This window comes from Haliaeetus albicilla, chromosome 31 (genome assembly GCF_947461875.1).
Source record: "Haliaeetus albicilla chromosome 31, bHalAlb1.1, whole genome shotgun sequence".
NCBI lineage: Eukaryota > Metazoa > Chordata > Aves > Accipitriformes > Accipitridae > Haliaeetus > Haliaeetus albicilla.
This window is the reverse complement of record NC_091513.1, coordinates 2,588,884-2,612,144: the sequence shown is the minus strand read 5'-3', so window position 1 is coordinate 2,612,144 and position 23,261 is coordinate 2,588,884. Positions and strand designations below refer to the sequence as shown.

The following is a 23,261-nucleotide window of genomic DNA, read 5'->3' as shown; positions in this document are numbered from 1 at the left end:
CACCTATTAATCATATATGTGTTTTTATAATTAATTAGAACCCCCAAAACTTCCTTAGTTTGGCTAAATACAATTTTGATTATTCTAGTTATACACAGTTATTAGAACAGCATTACTGGAATCTGAGGAACATACATGCCCAATGTGGCATCGGACGGATGTTTCGCCTAATACTTTAACTGCCAACATGTGCCTACACCAGGTAACATGATGACATTTACATAAAGTGCTTGTAAGAAAAAGCTATTTGTAAAAAGCTGAAAGGGAAGAAAATACTAATTTACGTCTCCTTAAGCAAGGCGTAATTGTGTAAGGCTAAATTTACTTTTCAAATACATTATCTGTTGTTGTCACAGCTTACAACTCTTTAGAGACAACCTGGCAAATTCAGGTCACACTTTTGTTTAACATGATTGCCTCGCTTTCAAATTCGGTGTTAACACTGAAGTACATTACATACAGTTACTCGGAGTTACCAGTCATTAATATCAGTGTTTAATGTGATGTGTTCAAATATCTGTATGTTGGTTTCTTTTAGGACTGATAGCATTTACAGGAATACACAAGCAGTTTTCCTCTTTGAAGGCTTTTGTTCGTATATCTGCTGAAGTTTCATCTTACCTTTTTTGTAAACGTTTTTCTGCTTCCAGGCTGTGAACAACTTCAAGAGTGGAGCTGGCTACACAAAAAGGCTCTGTCAACAGATTTGGCAGCAACAACAGCAGCAGCTGCCACTGCCTCCACCACCACTCAATACTGTTATACCTCCTGCTGCTCTGGTGACTGCTGCTGAACCTTCTACATCTTCCTCTCTGTCAACCAGCAGGTCGTTGGAAGAGAAGGTAAGCTTTATTTCAACATATGCAGCGATTCTTATATTTTAGTAGAGCTTATTTTCCAACTGTCTGTGTTTATTCACAAGGGCTCTCAGGTTCCTGTGCAAAGACAGCCAGCATTAGCAAGTCGTCTGGGCCCCCAAAGACAATCAATACCCACCACTGGTAAGAAACTGTAACTTTAGAATGTCTTTTAAAAAATGATCTTCAGATAAACCAAATGGGATTTTTTGCTTTTTCCTCTCTCCACTCCAAAAGGTCATCCAGCGAGAGCCAGTACAATTTGCTCAGCAGGTGGCAGAGCAGGCTGGGGACTCTATGTATTCTACAGAAATCCAATGTATTACTATTTGTAAGCTGTTAAACGAGGCCATAGCACTTAACTTCTGCAACAGCTGATTTATAATGAAGTAAGTATGCAGAAGATAGTTGTGGAGAATACAAGCAGTCATTAATTTTTAAATGGCCTAATTTGGATTGGGTTTAACAAATGGAATCTGTGCTTGCAGTAAAATTATTTAAAATAAAACTCAAGTACCTGATTGAAAAGAAGACCCTGAAAAAGGAACTCTTTGGGAGGAAACCATAATTACATATCAGAATTAAAAACATTTAAAGGCTCAGGTGGAAAGCCACCCTTTTGATTTCTGGCTGAACAGGGCTGTAGAAATTGATTTCTAGAACCCCCTAATAATTTGACGTGAATTTGCCAGGTTGTTTCTAAAGAGTTGTAAGCTGTGACAACAACAGATAATGTATTTGAAAAGTAAATTTAGCCTTATACAATTACGCCTTGCTTAAGGAGACGTAAATTAGTATTTTCTTCCCTTTCAGCTTTTTACAAATAGCTTTTTCTTACAAGCACTTTATGTAAATGTCATCATGTTACCTGGTGTAGGCACATGTTGGCAGTTAAAGTATTAGGCGAAACATCCGTCCGATGCCACATTGGGCATGTATGTTCCTCAGATTCCAGTAATGCTGTTCTAATAACTGTGTATAACTAGAATAATCAAAATTGTATTTAGCCAAACTAAGGAAGTTTTGGGGGTTCTAATAGAAGTCAGCCTCCAACATTCTTTTTATAACAACTTAGTTGACACTGATTGAGCAAATTCTTGGAAAAGTCAACACTCCTATTTTATGTCAGTTTTGAGTTTCTTCAATTTAGTCAGCCCAAATAGCCAAACTGCTTTCTCTCAGTTGGAGAGAGAGGAGTCTGTTGTATCTGTTATTGCAGTGTCAGGTCAGTCCTTCCTTTTGGAAGATATGTGTTATAGATAGATTGTAAGGGTGCACTGTGTTTATAAAATCTTAAAGATAAACCAGAACAAAACCCAGGATCCATTCCACAGATTGTCTAAAATCTCCAATTCAGGAAGCAAGAAAATAACAATTCAGGGACAAGAGCAGGCCAAATACATCATTGTGAGGCAACAGCATAGGAAGTGTACGTGGAAGAAGATAAAACAAGTTCGAGAGAAGGTGAGTTATTATCTGTGCTATACGGGATGCTGGCACTGCTTTCAGGCTACCAACCCAGCTTCAAGGCAGAAAAAAAAGTGGCTTTATCTTTATGCTGGCATCAGGAACAAGGTGCTTTAACTTGCCAGCAGGTGTCTGCAGGCTTTTTTTAGCATGAGTTTGTGCAGTAGGAATGGAAGGTGTAGCTGGTGTTACTTCAGTGAACGTCACAGGGTTTGGGGGTTTTCTTGCTTGGTTGGATTTGGTTTGTTTGTTGTTTGGGGGTTTTGTTTTGTTTTGTTTTGTGCTATCAATTTGGAGGGTTCAGGAGCTGATTTACATTCATTCCTCCTCCCAAGTGGTGACGGTAGAAAAGGCTGGAGTGATAAATTTCTACCCAGCTGGAGGCAGGCTGACCTCATAAGTCAGAGAGATGCATTCACAGTGAAGGCTCATACACCGCCCTGATGGCTGCAACTCCCTGAACTGTAATAGTGTGAACTTATCCGTTGTCTCTCGGAGTATGCAGGATAAATGGCTTGCAGCTTTGTGAAGCTATAAACAAGTGACAAAACTTGGAACAAATCAGTTTAACTTCTTGTATAAAATTAGGATCTCTTGGAACTGAAGCATGTTGGAGCTGTTCACTGTGGTGGACAAATCATAGCAAGAGTTGGCAAAATATTAAACTGCCAGAGACTTCTCATTTAAACAGAAGGCTGATGGATGAATAGGTATTATGCCATGCATGCTACTTTCTCTTTTAAGATCTCTTCTTTGTATATGCCTGGCAGTCTGGTACAGTTGAGAGAGAGAAGTAAGATATTTATTTATTTATTTAATTCCAAAAAGGGAACAAATTCTATTGGGCATAAGTCATTCTCAGTAAAGCTTTCCAAGTGCCATTTTGCTCAACTTTTAAGTTGTGAGATCAAATTTTCAGTAATACATGCAGGCAACTGAAAAACATCTACTCTTGACTAAGAGAATTTGCTGTTGATAATATCTGCTATATCTAATCGATATTGTCCTTTATGTCAATCTCTAATTATAGCCTCTGCAGGAAGAATGGGGCAACAAAAGGCAGATGGTGGCCTTCTGTAGCCTGGAAAGATCTTGGATGCTAGCAAAGTCTAAAACCCATTCTTGTGTTGTGCAAACTTTCTGAAGTGCAAGTTGTACACTGCAAGTAATGTGTAAAACATGGAAGAAGTTGCTGCTGTAGTTGTTTTAATTTAGATGTAATGCACAGCAATTAAACATAAGCTTTCCTTCTGTATTTGTTATGAAAATGATATCATAAGAAGGAAAATATTAATTATGACTATTTTTACTTATAAAGTGGAAATTGACAATGCCTATAAACAAGGCAAGGCAAATTAGGTCAAGGCCTAGTTACACTTGCAAGTAAACAGCTGTTCTGACTGGGGAGACTAGTTGATAGGACTACAGTTCTAATACCCTCCCCCCCGCTCCAGCTTTTTGGAAAACGCATAGAAAAAAGTTTGAAAAATGAGCTCATAGAGAAGGGAGGCGGAGGGAACCCACTAGATGACTAAAAGCCATGTCTATAGTTGGATAAAGCTACTCTGAGAGAGAGAAATCCATCTTTCCTCAGTGGAAGAGTAAAGGCAACAATTAGAAATAAGGAGCTGCAATAAGCAATCTTTTTAAAATCAAGTGTTGAAGCTGTCCTTTGAGCACTTCCTCATCCCATTCCAGCCAAAGTGGGTCAGATGCCTTAAATAGTTCTAAGCATCTCTCGACTAACCCAGCTAATATTTGAAGTTGTCCATATATGAAATAGGAAAATGTCTGGTTTGAATAAAGGCATCATTAATCCCTTTAGCCTTAGGGGTTGGATATGGACTCTTTGACAAGCATGATGAGTTGTAGAGACCTTTTTAATGTGTCTCCCCCTTTTGCTACTAGTGTTTCTGTAGAAACCCTTGATCCATTAAGTACAGTCCTCACTTCCTTGTCCCACTCCTTTCTCTCTCCTGCTTTCAGCTGGTAATGCAAAGTAGGGGTTTCTTTCTCCATTTTTCCCTTTCTAAAGCAAGGGTTCTATGGTGTAAAAAAAAAAAAAAAAGCTCATGCTGCTTTTAATTTAATGTTGTCCTGCCATGTCAGTCCTGTGCTGCTTCTGATTGCAAAGAAGTCTAAGCAGACAGGGCAAGTGGAGGGTTGGAGGTGAAAATGATGCCTTGCTGTGCTTGGAGTTCCAGGGGCAGTAACCCTGTGGGCCTCCAAACCCAGGTGCCTGGTGTCCTGCTCAACCTAACTGGGCAGTGAGCTAGTTAAAGCAGATTTGAGCACCTTCTACAAACAGATCTTAACTTGTGCTGCTCTGCGTGCTGACATACAGCTCTTGGATTTAGATTAAAACAGATGTATGTACAGCTACGCCTCTGAACTATAAAAATTGAACACTGTGTTAGAAGCACAAGGCTCTGCTAGCAACATTAGCTGCAGATTGGTTGATGTTTTCATTCATCCTCTTCTGTAAACGAAACCAAGGTAATGCTGAATTTGCTGTAACAACTCTGTTTAACAGACCACTTTGTTATATGTCCTTCCTCTACAATAAACTATAATGTCCTTCCAGAATCAGTAGAAGCACAGCAAAGACATTGAACTAAAAGAAGCCAGTGTTAAATTGTCTTGTTTAATGTTAGCAAGAAGCTGATGGGAATATCCTTAAATCAAAACTGATATGAAACACATTTATGTCCAAAACTTGTGCTGTATGTAGTGTCACCCTTCGTGAACTTCAAACCTTTTCATTTCCTGGCAATCAGTTATAACTCTCTAGCGCAATGCAAATAAGCTGTCTTAAGAGGGTAGCAACTTGGATCTTTTCTTATATCCACAATTTTTTTTTAAAAAAGTAGTTGTGACTTCTAAGTTAGGTCAAGTTATCTAAAAACCATAAGCAGGATCTTTTTTTCCTCATTTATGTTAATGTTGGGCAAAAGAACAGAAGCTGATTTGGAAACCGGTTAAGTGGAAGGGTGTTTTCCAGTAAGGTGGTTGGTTTGTTTTTTTTTTTTTCTTTTATGGAGTCTTCAGTATTTTATTGTCTCCCACAGTACTCTTAGGCTGCAGAACCAGCCTCAAAGGCACTGTGGAATTACTTCTCCAATTAGCTTGGCTCCTCCTAAGGATAGAGATTGCATTCATACTCAGAAGCTGGTTGAAGTGATGAAAGCATTTGGGGTATTTGAAGATGAGGAAGAACTGAACCATGGGTATAACAAGACTGTCAAATTTGTTGATCTCCTTGGGCGGGGGGGCGATTAGGGCAAACTTAACATGAGTTTTCTTTACAGGCTGGTCATTCTTGGTAAGCTGAATAACTTGGTCAAAGAATGGATTTCAGAACTTGGTGAGAGCAAGGTAAGGATTTTTGATACATTCTTATCAAAACAGCTGAAGCCTTTTTGTTTCTTTTAAAGAAACTAGGATTTATGCTGAAGTTGAACTTTTAACTTTCTTAAGTATCAAGGAGATCCGTAATAACTGTCATTGAAATAAAGTATAAAAGATACTTCAGATCAAGCTCTTCAAGTCCTTGGGGCACTGAATAAATTTGTGAATTGGCTCCATCAGTTGACTTGTAGGAGTTAAGAAAGCTGAAAAAACATATTGTGGGGTGAGAAAGATGGTAAATGGGCAATAATCTTGCCCCAAACAGCCTACAGCACTCAATCTAGTTTGGCATTATTACACTAGACTTGCCTTTGGTATGGCTCTTAGATTGTGTTAATTTATGTGGGCTGGCTGCAGGGAAGACTGATAGTAGGTCTTAGTTTGTTTAAATTGATGAAATGATTGCTACATTACTCATCTTTTTTTTGTTTTGTTTGTGAGCTGCAAGCACTCACTTCAGAAAAACAGTATCAGTCTATTAGACTAACAACTCAGTACGGGAGGGAGAAGACATTGTTTATGGAGGCTGTTGTAGTCTTTCTAAATAACTTACATGCTAGTTAAACTTGCACGTAGCTCAATGTGTATTTTACATTCTACAGAAAACTCTTTCTCTTCTACCCACAGAATCTTTCCCCTTCAGCAGTAGCAAATGTTGGTGGCAAAATATTTATGTGTGGTTCTTACAGGCTTGAAATACACAGTAAAGGTAAACTTTTGTTGTCTGGTCATAGTTCTAATGTTTGAAAGTGTCTTCCAATGGTAACAGAAGAAATGGAATCTCTTTGCAGGTGCTGACATAGATGCTGTTTGTGTTGCTCCTAGACATGTAGAAAGATAGGATTTCTTTCAGTCGTTCTTTGAAAAACTCAAACATCAGGAGGAAATAAAAAATCTAAGAGTGAGTAAGCTCTCTCTTTGATAGACTGTGCAACTCCTACAATAAGAATATTCATGTTGAAGACTCATATTGGTAGTTGTTGTCTTACAAACCAAAATTAAAAAGGGAATTGTTTCTGAGTACCTTCTAAAATACTCTTTACGCAGCATGAAAATGTTGAAGTCAAGCTTTTGGTTCCCTTCCCCAATGACTGTACATCACATAAGACTCTTTGTGGTTCACTTTTTCCCTACCCATGGTTTGGGAATGAGTTGGCTATAGTATCAAAAAGCAAGATTGTCCCTAGGAGCCTTGCTTTAACTTTAGATGTAGTAAGGGGCTTGGAAATAAGGTAACTGCATGCAGGTAGAGGAAGGGGCAGCCTGAGATCTAAGCAAGTTGAATGTGATGTGGAAAGGTTTCTGAGACTCAGCCTGAGACTTTGTAGAAGAGATACACAGTCAACTTTACATAAAGTTAATAGGAGCTGTGCTGCGAACGTGCAAAACTGCCTTGTAAAATCACCCTCGGTGCCTATGTTGTGTACCTTGCGTATAAAACCAAACTCCTGAGAAGTGTTTCTGTCAGCCTAGTCTTCCTTGTACAGACATTTTGAAAGATTTCATATGCATAGCTAATGAGCCTTCGTTTAGAAGACTGCCACCTGAAAACAGACTCAGTGGGCTGTGGCACAGCTCTAACAAGTGGTCTACAAAATTGGAAATTGTCCCATAAGGTAGCTGATAGCATCTCAGGCATGGTAGAAAATAAAAATACAGGAGGCTTGTGCACGCTGTCAAATGTGGACAGAATTTTCTAGATTTCTCTGGATGTTAACCAGTAGTAAGATAGCTATGGAAATCTCTTGCTTTTCTTCCTCACCACCAAGGTAAGTACCTTACAACCTCTGATACTGATGGCTCATTGTGCACTGTTTGTTCATTACAATACATGATCAGCCTCTGAATCTCTTGGCTAAATAACTTCTGAATGCTAGTATTAGTACTGTATTAGTGCTATACTGCTTGCAGCTTATTATAAGTTTTTTTTGGTTTGGAAGCAGCTCAGTCTTTATACTGAGTAGTTAGCAGTGTAAATTCTGCATTTGATCGTAGTTTAGGAGAAACATTAAAGTAGCAAAACATTTTTTCTTACACAGTTATCCTCTCCTTTACAGGCAGTTGAAGATGCATATGTACCACTTGTCAAGTTTGAGTTTGATGGCCTTGAGGTAAGCATTTTTTTTCTTTAAGTGAGTAAATTTTTTTCGTGCTTTGGAATAGGATAACTTTTCCAGGGACCTGTGACTGTGCTGTTTTGGACCACAACCTATCCCAGGAGAATACATTGCTTATAGGAAAATAAGCCCCTAGGAAGCCTGGCAGGCATGGGAGCATCAGGGACATTTTTTTCTAAACCTGTGCTGTAGACCAAGGTAGCCTGCTTGAATAGCATTTATCTCTAGGATCGTGCAGAGTGGGAGCAGAGGAAGTGTCCTTGCTAACTCTTCTTAGCTCTGACAAGTGAGCTTTCTACAGAGGGATGCGTATAGTGTAGTTCACTGTGTGAAACATGTGAGCAGACTAAATGTTTTGCTGCAAATCCAAAATGAAGTGGTCATGGGACAAACAATCTGGAAAATGGAAAGTAAAAGTACTCATTTGACTCCTGCCTAGGTTTGTCAGCTGCAGGAATCCTGGTATCTTGAATACTTCTTACACAATTAATAAAGACCTGCATGCTCTAATACCTAAGCAAGTTACTGCTTGGTATCACTATTATGAAGACATTTATTCAGTGACCTTTTTGTGGCCTTTATCTGGTACAGACATTCACAGAATAATTTTCTTGCCTCAGACTGTACTAAACCCCAGATACTTCAGGATCAAAAGGGCTTACTGCCTAAAGAAAATGCTCTCTCCTTTGCTGAAGTATAGTTGAGGTGATTGAACTTGTCTTAATTCTGTGATTAATTTTAAGTTCCTTTTTAATTAAAATTCTAAGTCTAGAGTAATCTTTTTTTCAACTTAAAAACCCCTCTTCCTTTCCCTAGCTTAAAAAGAAAGGGGTGATGCAATGAAGGTTTTGTAAATAAAATATGGAACTTTTAGAAATTTTATGGAGTCTTCTGGTCAATAAATCTCGGGAGATGTATCTATAGTCACATAATTCTAAATACAAATGTTAACCTTTCTTTTTAGACTTGAATGACTGTCCCCCACTAGTGTGCTGTTTGCAAACTGTGTGGCATTCTAATGGCTGGCACTTTCTTCCTCTTAAGATTGATCTCATGTTTGCAAGACTGTCTATGCCAACTGTTTCTGATAAGCTTGATCTCAGAGATGACTCACATCTCAGAAGCCTGGATATAAGATGTATATGAAGCTTAAATGGTAAGCATATTTACACATCTTTAAAAAGAAAATATTACTAAAATTGGTGTGGAATGCACATTACACAACCCAAGTTTCTACAAGATGCAGAAACTGATCCCCTGTATACTTGAGATCTGAGGAGGTGGTGAGTGGGCTGAAATTTAGATGTTTCAAGTTGTGTTTCATGTTTCTTTGATTGGGGTGTGCACATTGTTCCAGTTTGCCACAGAAACTACTTCAGATGAATAGGTAGAGCACTTGATAGAGAAGAATGTGTGGTAGTTCATTAAAAAAAAAACACAACAAAACAAACAAACAAAAAAAACCAACCCCAAATTTAAAATACTGAAGCCTGACTTGCTCACTGTTTAACACTCACTGGTTTAATTGTTCCTGGCTGTCGAAAGAAACCTAGCTTTCGGAATCCTGTGGAAGGGCCTTACTGAAAATTGTTGGCTGCAGTCTAAAGTATGAAAAAGCTGTTGAGGGCACCAGTTACCTGACGTGATACTGAAAGTTACGTGTAATCTCTAATTTTTAAGGTAATACAAAGCAAGTAATCCAAACTTGTTTTCATAGACTTGAAGGATAAACTGTAAGTTATTGATCCAGCATAGCATAAAAACAACTTGTACCTGTGTCGTGGTTTCAGCGCAGCTGGTAACAAAGGACCACGCAGCCGCTCGCTCACTCTTCCTGCCCCCCTCCAGTGGGATGGGGAGGAGAATCAGAAAGGAGAAAAGGAAAAAAAAAAAAAGTATCCTTGAGCTTTGAGATAAGGACAATTTACTGGGACAACACAAAAAAAGACATTACAGCAACAACGGTACTAATAAAAGAATATACCAAACAAGTGGTGCACAGTGCAACTGCTCACCACCCAGAACCCAATGCTCCGCCACTTCCCCCACTGAAAGCCGAGAGCCCCCCCAGCCCGCTCCCCATTTATGTACTGAGCATGATGTCACATGGTATGGAATACCTCCTTGGCTAGTTCAGGTCAGCTGTCCTGGCTGTGCCCCCTCCCAGGTTCCTGTGAAAATTAACTCTATTCCAGCTGAACCCAGGACAAGATGTTACTAGGAAGTTCTGTGCTTCAACATTTTTTCTTACAGGCTGCAGAGTTACTGATGAAACACTACACCTAGTGCCAAATAAAGAGAACTTCTGGCTCACACTGCAATTAAACTGTGGGCAAAATGTGAGTAATGTGATTGTTTGTGATCTTTAAACTTTTCAGAGGTACCTCATGCTGAAAAAATAATAACATTAGAATTCCTTCAGCTTTGGATAGCTGTTTAAATAACAGTTTTTTACCCCCATGGGGCAGATTCTGTGTGTTTTTTAATGAGGGTAGAGTGGGGAGAAGAGGGGAGTGCCTACAGGACAAGGTGCTGCGTTGCTTATCAGGAACCTGACTACAAAGGATAAAAATGCCAAGTGAAGTATAAAAGCTCGATACATAAGGAATAAGAAAATACTGTTTGCGCATGTGACTAGAGCAAGTGCTAGAAGAATGGTAGAACCTTTTTCTTAAGGGAAGTTGGATGAAGCAGTAGCTGTAGCAGTGCAGGCAAATTTCAGAGTAGCAGTATTTTGGGAAGTGGTGTGGTAATGATTCTTTTTCTCATCGCTGTGAGGACCAACAATTTTGGCCTCATTGCACTGAAAAAATAACTGACTTTGAGGCTGAAGTGTACTAGGTATTCTATAGATTGTGAGGTTGGTGCTGTAAATTTGAAGGAATATACTTGGGTATTGAAAGACTACAGGCTAATGACAGCATAGCCATTGTATGATGTGGCATTTACTCCAACATGCTGGGATTCATTGGTAGGGTTTCCTGGGCCATGCTAGTAGCAAGAATGTATCAGCTCTAGCCAAACGCTTTGGCTACTACTCTGATTAAGACGTTCTTGTTTTTTTTCAAAATGGTAAGAGCTATTTATGACTATTTTAATTTGCAGAAAGTAGTTACACTTTTTGTGGTAGTTCTTTATATAAGATTTACACCAACAACATTCAATCCTACCCTGAATTACATGGCAGAGTTTTAAATGGACAGTTAGTTACTGGCTTTTCTTATACAGGGAATGGCCAAAACCTGTATTGCTGAAACAACACGAAGAGAGCAATCTTAACTTACCAGTATGGGACCCTAGGGTATGTAGACATTGAATTTGGAAGCCTTTAAACTTTCTTCTAAGCTAAGCTGCTGGTGCTGAGCACAATTGTTTTAACATCATAGGTGAACTGATGAGACCGATATCATGTAATGCCTATCATTACCCCAGCCTATCCACAGCAGAACTCTACATACAACGTATCTACATCAGCATGAGCGGTAGCGGTAGAGGAGTTAAAACATGGTAAAGTTCTTTCCATGCATATTAATTGATTAAAAAGTATAAATTTTCCTCTATGAAACCACATTATCTGAATTGGTTATATTCTGCGAGGTGTTCCGCCCTTTTAGGCAGAAGAGTTCTCTGGGAAGTATATCTGTTGCAGGCAATAAGGGACCAGTTTTACAATGAACTGTTGTAGTAGACCTGCATTGTGTCAAGGGAATCCCTGCTTTTTGATCTGTCAATCATTGTTCAAAACCTTTATCTTATAAAGTTTATATCATGCTCTGCTAGTCTTTAAAAAAAAAAAAAAGTAATAAGTTTTTCAACCTTAATTATAGGTCTTGCAGTTACAAATGAGATTCTCCAAGGAAAATCGGACTGACCAAAGCTCTTTGAACCACAGAACTTCTTTCAGAAATACAACTATGTATGAAATCTGTTATCTGAACTTGAAATTATTTACTTACTGGTTAGCATAGATAGTTTTAGCTTGCAGTCTAAATAGAAGATGGCATTGGTGTTTGTTTTTCAGAAACTGGAGGTAGTCATATGAATTTCGGTAAGGATAAGTAGAGGGAAGAGAGAAAAACTATATGTGTTATGCCACTGACACTGTTTTTATTAAAAGAAATCAACTCTGATACTTAGAATGTAGCAGAATGCAATTATAAAGGGTGTAATCAGTTTTTCTTCAGTTAATACTGTGCCGAATGCAGGATATAATCTGTCATGTCTGGAAGTCACATTCTATACATTTAAGGCAGTTTTGATTTCACTTGAAGGAATACAAAGTCCTGAGCTAGGATATTATTTTTTCTTTTCTTCTAGACATTGTATTGTGCTGACTGCTAGTGCCTCCACTGAAGAGCATCACTTAGAGTGGTAAGACTTGCTTTGAATGTGGATTCAATAGATAATTGACACTCAGTTCAGTGTTGCACTTCATTAGTTAATACAGTTAACAAAAATAAAGCATTCAACTCTGCAACTAGGCATGGAATACAGTACCAAGTTAAGTAGACAGTTCATCAGCAAAACTGAAAGCTTTCTTGTGAAGGGAAGTTAACATAAATCTTGCTGTTTCAGAAGTTAACCTAAAGATCTAAGTCATGATGAGAAGGAACAAAGAGGGTTAGTGTGCATATGCCTGAAGGTCAGATGCTCTGTGTCATCTGGAGAAGCAGATGCAAGGAGTCTAAGGAGACTACTTACCCAACACTGCTTCAGTTAGGAAGATGTTCCTTGTCGCAGAGTCTGAAGTAAACGGGGATTACTTGATGTCATCAGATGTGTAGTGGACACTGGAGAGTTAGATCTTTTACTGAGTTAGAGAGCAGTGGTCTCCAGATTTTTGTGCAGTCCTGAGAGAAAAAAAAAAAATTAAACACATAGTTGCAGTATATATCTACTTATTTACAAGTTACATACACATTACTGAAGTTCTAGTATTTTCTTCCCATACCCAGTGGATTGTCTTGTGCACCCCCTGGTGTACACCCCCCGGCATACACCCTGCCCCCCCCCCACTTTGAAGACCACTGTTGTAGAGCCTTAGAAGACTTGGTTTCATAACTTTTTTACTGGATGTAATATTTAATTTAGGACTAGATTACACTCAATGCTAAGTTGCTCTGGTTATGTAGTCAGCCTATTCCAGAGCCTCCTTTTCTCCAGTGAAGTGAAACAAGGCTGTTTAATCTAGGTGAAACCTGACCGTCTGCACAGAGCATCTGAATGCTGATAAATAGTATTTACAAACTTTTAATCTAGTAGTTTGCTCAGGCATCTTATGTTTAGTGCTGAAAATTATCATCTCAGCACGCTTGGTAGTGGATAGGTACATTGCAGGGGTGCTGATCTACTTTGTGAAATGTAATGTGAGAACCACTTCAACTGTAGTGAGAGAAAATGACTGCTTACGACATGACATTTGTCACTGTCTCAAAGGAGATACACCAATAATAACTTGTTTAACCTGTGTGAACCAGCTGACTAACTGTGAATCTTGAAATAAGGGGAAACGGTGAGGAATTAAGGTACTCTAATGTATGTGGTGTTCTCACTCTTAAGAAATGAGTACTTTACCTGCTTTGCTCAAGTAAGCAAGCGAAATAGCTCTGTGTAACAGACCACTGTTCTGAGGGCACCTTGGTTATACTTCAAAGTTTGGCTTGCGCTTTAAGGCAAATAATTTAATTCTTATGCTACCTCTAAAAGACATCTTCTCTCATGTTTAAAAATAGCTCTAATAGGTAATACCTTTTACCTGAACTTTTTAATGTGTTCACTTAAAAATCGTATCAGCTACAGCTTGATGTCAGTTGCAGTTAGGTATACAACAAGGAGTTATGGGCAGAGGGCTTAGAGCCAAATAGTTTTTGATGTGAAATGTTTTTAAGTGAACAAAGTTTATCGTATCTCACAATAAAGATGAGGAAAGTTCTGGCTCCAGTAAAAGCTGATGTTTTTTGCAGTGACAGAAATGGCAGCAAATGGGGCTTAGTTTTGCATCTGGGAAAATGAAAAGCAGAAGATAAATTTGCTTCAGTTTGTCTGCTATAAGAACAAGTTTAGTTCACCAACTCTTGAATGGATTTGGGAATAGATGACACATCTCTGTTGTTCATCAACATAAGATACTTTTGAAGAACGTAGAGTTCTGACTGCTTTCAAAGCTAGCAGTGTTTTAGGTAAAAGGGTAAAATGCCAGTACTTCATTTAAATGAAGAGCCTTTCTGGTCATGATACATTTCTTGGGCAAGTTTCTGTTGAGACTGTGTTGACTAGATCATTTGTTTATTAAAGGAACTATATTTTTTGAGTTTGCCTGGAAAAGGGTAAACTCTTTTCACAGGTCAATCTGCAGGAAGAATTGCATCTTTACTCAGGTGTAATTGAACAGTTGTGCTTGAGCCTTTTCTAAACTGTTGCTCTCCTTGATCTTAGGGGCAAAAAGGAGTTTTGCTGCTCTTCAAAATGCAGCCAGAGCTGCTGGGAATCTGCTTCTTGTTGATATTTTCATCATAGGTCATATGTTGAAGTGTTGTATCTGACCCGTTAAGAGTACAAGTTAAACTTGTTTACCTCTGTCTTTGGAAACTTTAAAGCTCAAATGTCACTGGAAACTTCTCAAACTATACTGTGTGTGATATAAATATCCAGTATCTGCTCAGCTGAATGAAACTTACTACTTACTGACTGGTTAGCATTTTTGTATTAGCATTGTATTGTAAAAAGGCATATAACAAATGTGCTGGATACAGTTAAAAATGAGTAAATGGCTCTTGTTCTTATTAGGATTGGCCTTGTTGAATCTGAAATTCGTGTGCTAGTTGGAAACTTGGAGAGGAATTAATTTCTATCTATTGCACATGTAAAGCCAGTCTTTCCCTGGCAGATGAGAACTTTGTAAACAGTGAGTTTCATTACTTTTCTGAAATACAGTTTGGCCAATGTATTTGTATTGTCTTTGTGTGGCAAGGTTTTGGTAGTGGGGGGGGGGGTTACAGGGGTGGCTTCTATAAGAAGCTGCTGGAAGCTTCCCCTGTGTCTGACAGAGCCAATACTAGCCGGCTCTGAGATGGACCCGCCACCGGCCAAGGCCGAGCCAATCAGCGATAGTGGTAACACCTCTGTGATAACATATTTAATAAGGAAAAAAAGTTGCTGGGACAGAAACAGCAGCCGGAGAGAGGAAGTGAGAACATGTAAGAGAAACAACCCTGCAGACACCAAGATCAGTGAAGAATGATGGGGAGCAGATGCTCCAGGCGCCAGAGCAGAGATTCCCCTGCAGCCCCTGGTGAAGACCCTGGTGAGGCAGGCTGTCCCCCTGCAGACCATGGAGGTCCACGGTGGAGCAGATATCCACCTGCAGCCTGTGGAGGACCCTACACCAGAGCAGGTGGGTTCCCGAAGGAGGCTGTGACCCCGTGGGAACCCTGCACTGGAGCAGGCTCCTGGCAGGACCAGCGGATCTGTGGAGACAGGAGCCCACGGAGCAGGTTTTCTGGCAGGACTTGTGACCCCGTGGGGGACCCATGCTGGAGCAGTGTGCTCCTGAAGGACGGCACACTGTGGAAAGGACCCATGCTGGAGCAGTTTGTGAAGAACTGCAGCCCGTGGGAAGGACCCACATTGGAGAAGTTCATGGAGGACTGTCTCCTGTGGGAGGGACCCCACGCTGGAGCAGGGGAAGAGTGTGATGAGCCCTCCCCCTGAGGATGATGAAGCGGCAGAAAATAACGTGTGATGAACTGACCATAAACCCCATTCCCCGTCTCCCTGTGCTGCTGGGGTGCGTAGGTAGAGAATCCAGGAGTGAAGTTGTGCCTGGGAGGAAGGGAGGGGTGGAGGGAAGGTGTTCTGAGATTTGGTTTTATTTCTCATTACCCTACTCTGGTTGATTTGTAATAAATTGAGTTAATTTTCCCCAAGCTGAGTCTGTTTTGCCCATGATGGTAACAGGTGAGTGATCTCTCCCGTCCTGATCTCGACCCACAAGCTCTTCGTTATATTTTCTCTCCCCTGTCCAGCTGAGGAGGGGGAGTGATAGAATGGCTTTGGTGGGCACCTGGCATCCAGCCAGGGTCAACCCACAACAGTATTGCACTTTGCTTGTATTCATTCACCTCAGCTTACCTGCGAGAGATGTTCGGTTACGTACCTACTGTTTTGTAGGTATGAGGCCTCACAGGTAAGGTTCTGAGCATGTAGGATCTTTTTAAAGAAGGGAGAACTTCAGGGAGGAGTTCTCAGAGAACTTAAGTATGGGCTGACTCTAATCTTTAGCTGCTGCATACAACTAAATTGTTTTGCTTACTCCCTTCTTGAGAGTACATACTAGCATCCAGATAATTGGCATCTGTGCATAAATGATAGATTTGTGAATCTGTCTTTTTAGGAGTGGATATGTGTCAATGTCAATGTGGTTTCCTGGAATTGTATTTAGGAAAGTGGAAAATGCAGCAAGTGTTAACGTTGATTTAACGTATGTTATACAGTCGTTCAAAGGTAAGCCTATATTTTGCTCTAGTCTGGTAGGGTTTCATTTTTTTATTCTAGTGCAAGTTGCTTCACAAAGTGAATTGTGGTTCCTTCTGGTATTAGCTATTAGATATTTCTACCGAGCGCGATACATAGAAGATTAGCCTGAAAAACATACTGTTTTGACACTTTGGCACAGTAAGTCCATCTTGAAACAAAAGTGTGTACTAAAGTCCTATACCATATACCACACGTGAAATAACTGCTCTGCAGATCATAGTAAACTCTCACAAAGGAACTGCGATTCATGAGGTGGACAGTCAGATGTGAAGCCAGGAGATGTCCATTTACTGGGTGTAGCTACACTTGTCAAAAACAGTTGTCAGTTGCTGAACTTTGAAAGTGGGAATTAACTGTATCAGTCTCTAAAATAAGTTGTTAATGCCTGTTGAGAGTATTTTTTCCAAAATAACAGTTTATGTATGATATCATCCCAGAACTTTGAAAGGCAGTGAGTGGTCACCTTGTAATGACATGCAGTCTCGCATGTAAATCTTCATGTTCATCTTCCATTATTACTTTTGATAGATGTAGAAATAAAGTAATATTTCAAGTGTTGTTAGATAATGCTAGAATAAAGGGATTTTGGGGTGAGCAGTCATTTGAAAGTATAGGTCTTTTTGCCACAATCTGTTTGCTTCTTCCCAAGCTGCCTGCTCTTGTGCCTTTCAGAAGTGCATGTGTGCTGTCAGGCTCATGCCTAGCTATCATAATGATGAACTAAGGAAATCAGGTTACTCTTCTGAAGTGACAAGTGTGTTTGGGCAAAAAGTTCTAATGGTGGGCTCCTTTAAACTCTTCATCAGTTCAAACAAACATTTATCCATGGTACCAGCATGAGCTGTGTGTTGTGTTGCTCAGACAACATGAGTAAATGCAGTAAAAGCTGACCTTCTTTTTAGCTCATGCTTTGGGATATGAGAAAAACACAGAAAAAAAGCATCAAAACTCTTGTCTGAGTTTCAAGCCAGGTGGGGTGACTTCCTCAGACTTGTACTCTTCTCTGAACTGATGCTTGTCTTATACGTTACATCCAGTGGCACTGTGTTTCAATGTTGTGGCAAATGTAAATTATGTCAACAAGGTTTATGTACTGCTAAGAGGCTAGAACTAATGTTAAATCCTGTATTTCTATGCACAAACTTTATTAGCATAGCTGTGTGCTCTTAGTTTAGTGAAGCACAGCCGACAATATGTTTCAGATACAGGGTTTGAATCCAGAGAGATTGAACAGAAAAGGTGTTTCTTGAGAGGTGTGATATCCCTTGGCAAATGTGGGAGTGGCCAGTAGTTACATGCAAGAAAGCTTTTATCATGTGCCTTGACTTTGAGAGAATATCTCTAGAGGGCAAGTTGATGGGCTCAAGAGTATAAGGCTCATAGTTCGGAAGGCTTTTGTTAAATGAACTTTATCTCACTTTTCCATAAAAACATTATTGAATTTACTTTGAAGCAACTGTTCATACCAGTGTGAATGTTCATATGTGTGCTTTTATTTCACTTCTAGGTCTCCTGTAGAAAGACTTATAAGCCTTTTTGTTTTTGTTGCATGTCCTTACTTTGATTCCCACTCTGTATGTTAGTAAGCTGACTTTCCAGTTATGCTCATGATAGGCTTGTTAAACTTACCTAAATGTGACTTAATTCTGTAATAACTTCTGTGCTAGTATAGCATTTTTTAGTTGCATAAAAGGTTCTTTGCAGGCAATTAAGAAAAACTGGTTTAAATTGTGGTGGTTCTGATAAGTCAGATGTCCCTAAAATCTAGACTGTCTTGGACAGATAGAGTTTTAACACCCGAATTAGTGAAACGCCCCCCCCCAATCACCACAGTAAATATCAAACAAAAAAATTAGTCTAAATCTTGATTAAGGTGTCTGGTCTCTCATCAGCTGAGCACAGTTGGGTTGATTCAGAAATTCCTCTAGATCTATTTTCAACCAGAAAACTAAGGGTTAAGGAGTATTATCTCCTTCAGGCTAAAATCAGCTCAGATGTGAGCTGCATGATTAGCAAACCACAGCTGTAACTGAGCACATAAATGTATATTTGAACTTAAATAGCTATTACATACCTGGTCTGTACTGGATGTGAAATGGGCATCTTGGGTCACGTTCATCTTGGGACAACTTCTTATTCTTTGTTTGGGCTGGACAGACTTAAAGGCTTGCTGCTTCTAAAGAAACCATGTGTAACTTTGACAAATACCTAATGCAAACATTCCCACTAAGCTACAACGCTAAATTTCCTGTTAGTTTCCAGCCAGGCTAACAACCTCAATATGCTAAAGGATGGTATGAAGATTGAGGCAGCTCATGTGAAGAGAAAGCATCTCCACTATTTTTTGCCTGCAGAAACCTTACAGAAAAGAAAGAAGGTATAATAAAAATTTGGCTCTTCTGGCATTTTTTTTTTGCTTTAATAATTACTTCATTATTTTGTTGTTGTTGTTTCAGCAAAGCATGCTAGGTGCTAGTCAAAATGCTAGTGGGCTTCAGTGCAAAAGGACTTCTTCAGATGGAAGTTGTTTGGACAGTTCCAGAGACACAGACTCCAGAACACCAGATAATGTCTCTTCTTTAAATAAGATTTCTAAATTGGACACTTCTACAGCAGAGAGATAAAGGTTAGCACCATAACCTTAAAACTGTGAAGAAGCTGCTTTTTAACTGACTCGCAATGTGAATGAGGTCTAGGATTTTGTGTTGAATCTATGTTGTTCATAAGCATGTGGAGCGCTCTAATGGCTTCAGGAACAAAGCTGTCATCTCCTTTGGGCACATGGGGAGAGACAGGTTAAAGAAATCCTTGAAAAAATTAATTCAGTGTATGTGAACACATATAGGAAGAAAGAAGAACATGATAACAGAGCAATTATTTGGTCTTGAATGTAGTTCCCCTTAGGTTAGCGTGTAACTTGAAGCTGGAGTGTTTTATAAGTAGGTAGCTGTTCTTTCTAACAAAAAAAATGGTTAATGCCAAGCATGTTCTAATGAAGTGCTGATCTTGATCACAGAAACACTAGAGCTGCTGATGATTTGGTGCAGCAGTATGAGAACTTGTGCAGTAAAAGTGTCTGTCACTTCCTGGGAAGTCTCTTTGTTCATAAACTACTTCAGCACAGGAGGAATATGTAATCTTGAGAGTAATAGCCCAAGACTACCAAATGAGTAATGCCTTCTGTATTCAGACTGTTTGGTACTGTAGCAGTAGCATTAAAAAAAAAAAAAAAATTGGATGCCTGTATGGGTAGAGCAGATACATTCATGAAAAGCAGTACAGAGTGCTGGTGTCCTGGTTTCAGCTGGGATATAGTTAACTGTCTTCCTAGTAGCTGGTACAGTGGTATGTTTTGAGTTCAGTATGTGAAGAATGTTGATAACACTGATGTTTTCAGTTGTTGCTCAGTAGTGTTTAGACTATAGTCAAGGATTTTTCAGCTTCTCATGCCCAGCCAGGGCACCTGACCCAAACTGGCCAACAGTGTATTCCATACCATGTGACCTCCCATCTAGTATAGGAACTGGGCAGTGGGGGGGCAGGGATTCGCCGCTCGGGGACTGGCTGGGTGTCGGTCGGCGGGTGGTGAGCAATTGCCCTGTGCATCATTTGTACATTTCAATCCTTTTATTACTACTGTTGTCATTTTATTAGTGTTACCATTATCATTATTAGTTTCTTCTCTTCTGTTCCATTAAATCGTTCTTATCTCAACCCAGGAGTTTTACTTCTTTTCCTGATTTTCTCCCCCATCCCACTGGATGGGGGGGAGTGAGTGAGCGGCTGCGTGGTGCTTAGTTGCTGGCTGGGGTTAAACCACGACAGCTGGATATACTATCCTGGAAAACAGTGCAAGTACATAGAGACTGACTAAAGAAAATGCTTAAGTTTAAATTTGCGGTCTGAAGTTCAGCAAAATGAAGATCTCATTCTAGATTGCCTGTGAGTTTGTTGTTCAGTAGAGTGCGACAATGAGATAAGAAGATAGACATTTGTCTTGCATGGACTTTCTGGAAAGGAAAAGTACAGTATTTTACAAACTAGCATTTTATAACTCTGGCATTTGACTTTTACAGAAATGCTGTGTATCAGAAATCTGATGGTGCTACCTCATGTAGCTGTGCCATCAGTGTCCAAGGGACTCTCCATTTCTGTTACTGATTCAAGTATGTATTGAAGTAGCGGATGGAATCCAGTCTTTAATTTCATGGCTGAACTCTAGAAGCTCAGTGTCTCCTACAGAACTGGAGGCTACAGTTGCAATAAGAACATTGGGAGCTCCAGTTGGGTGCACCATTCCAGGACATAACACAGTTTCTCCATGCGGATCACATTTTGTCCAAGGACAGCATGAATTAAGTGGGACTCCAATTACAGATCCTAAGAATGCTGCACTTAAATGACCTTATTCACTGACCACTAAAGGACCTTGCTCACCTACATCAGAAGAATGCCCCCAAAAACTAGTAGACAGAGAAAAAGTAAGGAGAGGGGGGTCTAGGCCAGGGAGTGTTTGAAGTAGAATTAATTATTGATGTACAATGAATGACATAACTGAGAAGAAATGTATATATACATCCCCAGTGGATTCAGGAATCTAAATTTAAGCATAATGATAGTTTTCCTAGGATGTAGGTATGAGAAATTGTCTCGAATATACTGTATAGCTATTAAACAATTTTTTTTTTCCAAGATCTGGCACTAGTGACTGTTTCTGGTCTGGTGGCAGGGTCTCTAAATACTACTGTACTTGTATATTACTGCACTGACCAATTGCTGAATGAACTGACTTATTTGGAAGCGGTTCTTAATTCAGGAAAAAAAAAAAATCTCAAAATGAAGTGGATATGAATCTTATAAATTTAAAAGTATGAGCTAATCTTGTTCTGCCAGATGATTTTTGAATGCATATTGATAGGTTTGCTGCTTTAGAAATCAGCAGCCTACTCAATAGGTTGTCCACTGCTGACATGACAGTGTGGAGTTGCTAGTTAAATCTTGTTTTTGTGGAAGCTTTCGATTAATGCTTGATTTGTTTTATTGCTATACATAACTCTCCTTAAACAGCTGTTTGTGTGGCTTGACCTCTGATTTGAGGCAGAGGCAAAGAACAACTAGAAAAAGCTCAATTTTGATACTTGTAAAGAATCAGCTTGCAGAACTGTTACCTACTATTGAATATTTCAAGTACAGATTTCAAGGTTTGGGTAATAAGACTTTTTGCGAGGCTTGAGATTGCCGTGTGGTAATGGTAGTCTTGTCTAAATGTTTTAAGAATGGCCACTAATACACTTAATGTGTTGACTGGAAGCTGTACTCAAATATGAGGGTAATTTTAGCATAGCAATTATTCTGGGCCTGTGTATTCTGTTCTTCTAGTTAACTGGCCAGGATTCAGCAAAGATGGTGGCAATCCAGAAGATGTCATCAGCAGATCTACAGACAACATAATTTTGAAGGGGTTTTACTCAGTGGACTAACTGGAAAGCTGAACGGACTGTTCCAGTGCCCAGACTACCTCACACAAATACTCTATGTGTTTGTTGATGTAAACAAAAATATGCTTTTTAGTTTAACTTATTTCAGTCTTCATTTCCCAAATATATTCTTGTAAGAGTTATCCTTATTAGTCTTTTTAAAAGTCTTAACTATCACTAGCTGAAACAGCTTTTGAAAAAGCCACAAAACCCAACCTGTCCTGTGACTTGGATTCAGAATGTGTGTAAACAGGTTAACTAGTCACTGCAAGCACGCTGTCGTTCAAAGTGTATATGAACGTGCTTGTATCCATTTGTGCTTTCCTAGTGCACGTGCATATATTGTTCTTATCTTAAATTATTTTCCCATTTGGCACATACACTTCTGTGCACCTATCACAATAGTACTCAGCTTTCTCAGCTAGTAGCTTTCCTCTGCCTAACGCAGCCATGCACTACACAAGTATTGCCTCCCATGGAGGTCCATTAATAATTTAAATATTGAAGAAAATGCAGCAGAGGATGCTACCAAGATGTGGAGAAGATAGACATGTCCCTTGCCATTGTATCTGATTTTTGTCTTAAGACTGCTGCAGCACGAGACTTGATGGGATTTTTTTGTTGTCACTGGGTAGTAAAGCTAAACTCAGAACACATGGCTGAAGATGTACTTAAATGTTGCAATAGCCAAGGCTGTTGTGACACTACTACCCACCTGCAAGGTACAGTCTTGAAAGCAATTGGCATGCAGAGAATGGTTTCAGATAAAGCCTGAAAGCTGTCTACATGATTACATCAAAACTTGTAGTAGTCTGAAGGTCTGGTCTGGGGAGAAATCCTGATCACATGAAGCAAATGTTATGCTATCTCTCTATTGTAATTTCTTTATAATTTGGTGTTTTTGTAAATGAAGTTCTATGTTTTTCCAGAGTATTTTTGTATGTACTGTAAAATACTGTCTTCCAAAGAGAAATTTAAGGTTTTTTTTTTTTTTTTTTTTTTTTTAAATACACATGGGATCTGCTCAAAAACCCCAAACAACTAAAACAAATGTAAGGTTGGGGGGGGGGCAGTGCCACAAAAAATATGTTTTACGAAATGATAATGTCATGGTAGAGTAAATTTGAGGAGACTAGGAACACTGCTTTCCTGCTTCTAGTATTTCCAGGGTTTGAATTAACAGCCTCTGAATAGTGCAGCTTGCAAACTGCATTGACAGCAGAAGTCCCAGTTTGCTGTGCGGACAAGAGATACCCCTGAATTCTTTTAAAATTAGTTGCTTGGCTTAAACAGCAATTCTGAGCTCTGATCATCTTAAGCATCCACCTAAAACCCTAGTGACAAGACCCAAGAGGCACGTAGCTATCTTGTGAGGTCCTCGTTCTCCTGCATTCCCCCTA

At 39.4% G+C, this 23,261-nt stretch overlaps 1 pseudogene; it reads left to right on the top strand.

Moving 5' to 3' along the window:
• Positions 1-187: 187 nt before the first annotated feature.
• On the top strand, positions 188-21,864 carry LOC138683145 (poly(A) polymerase gamma-like; annotated as a pseudogene).
• The last annotated feature ends 1,397 nt before the right edge of the window (positions 21,865-23,261 follow it).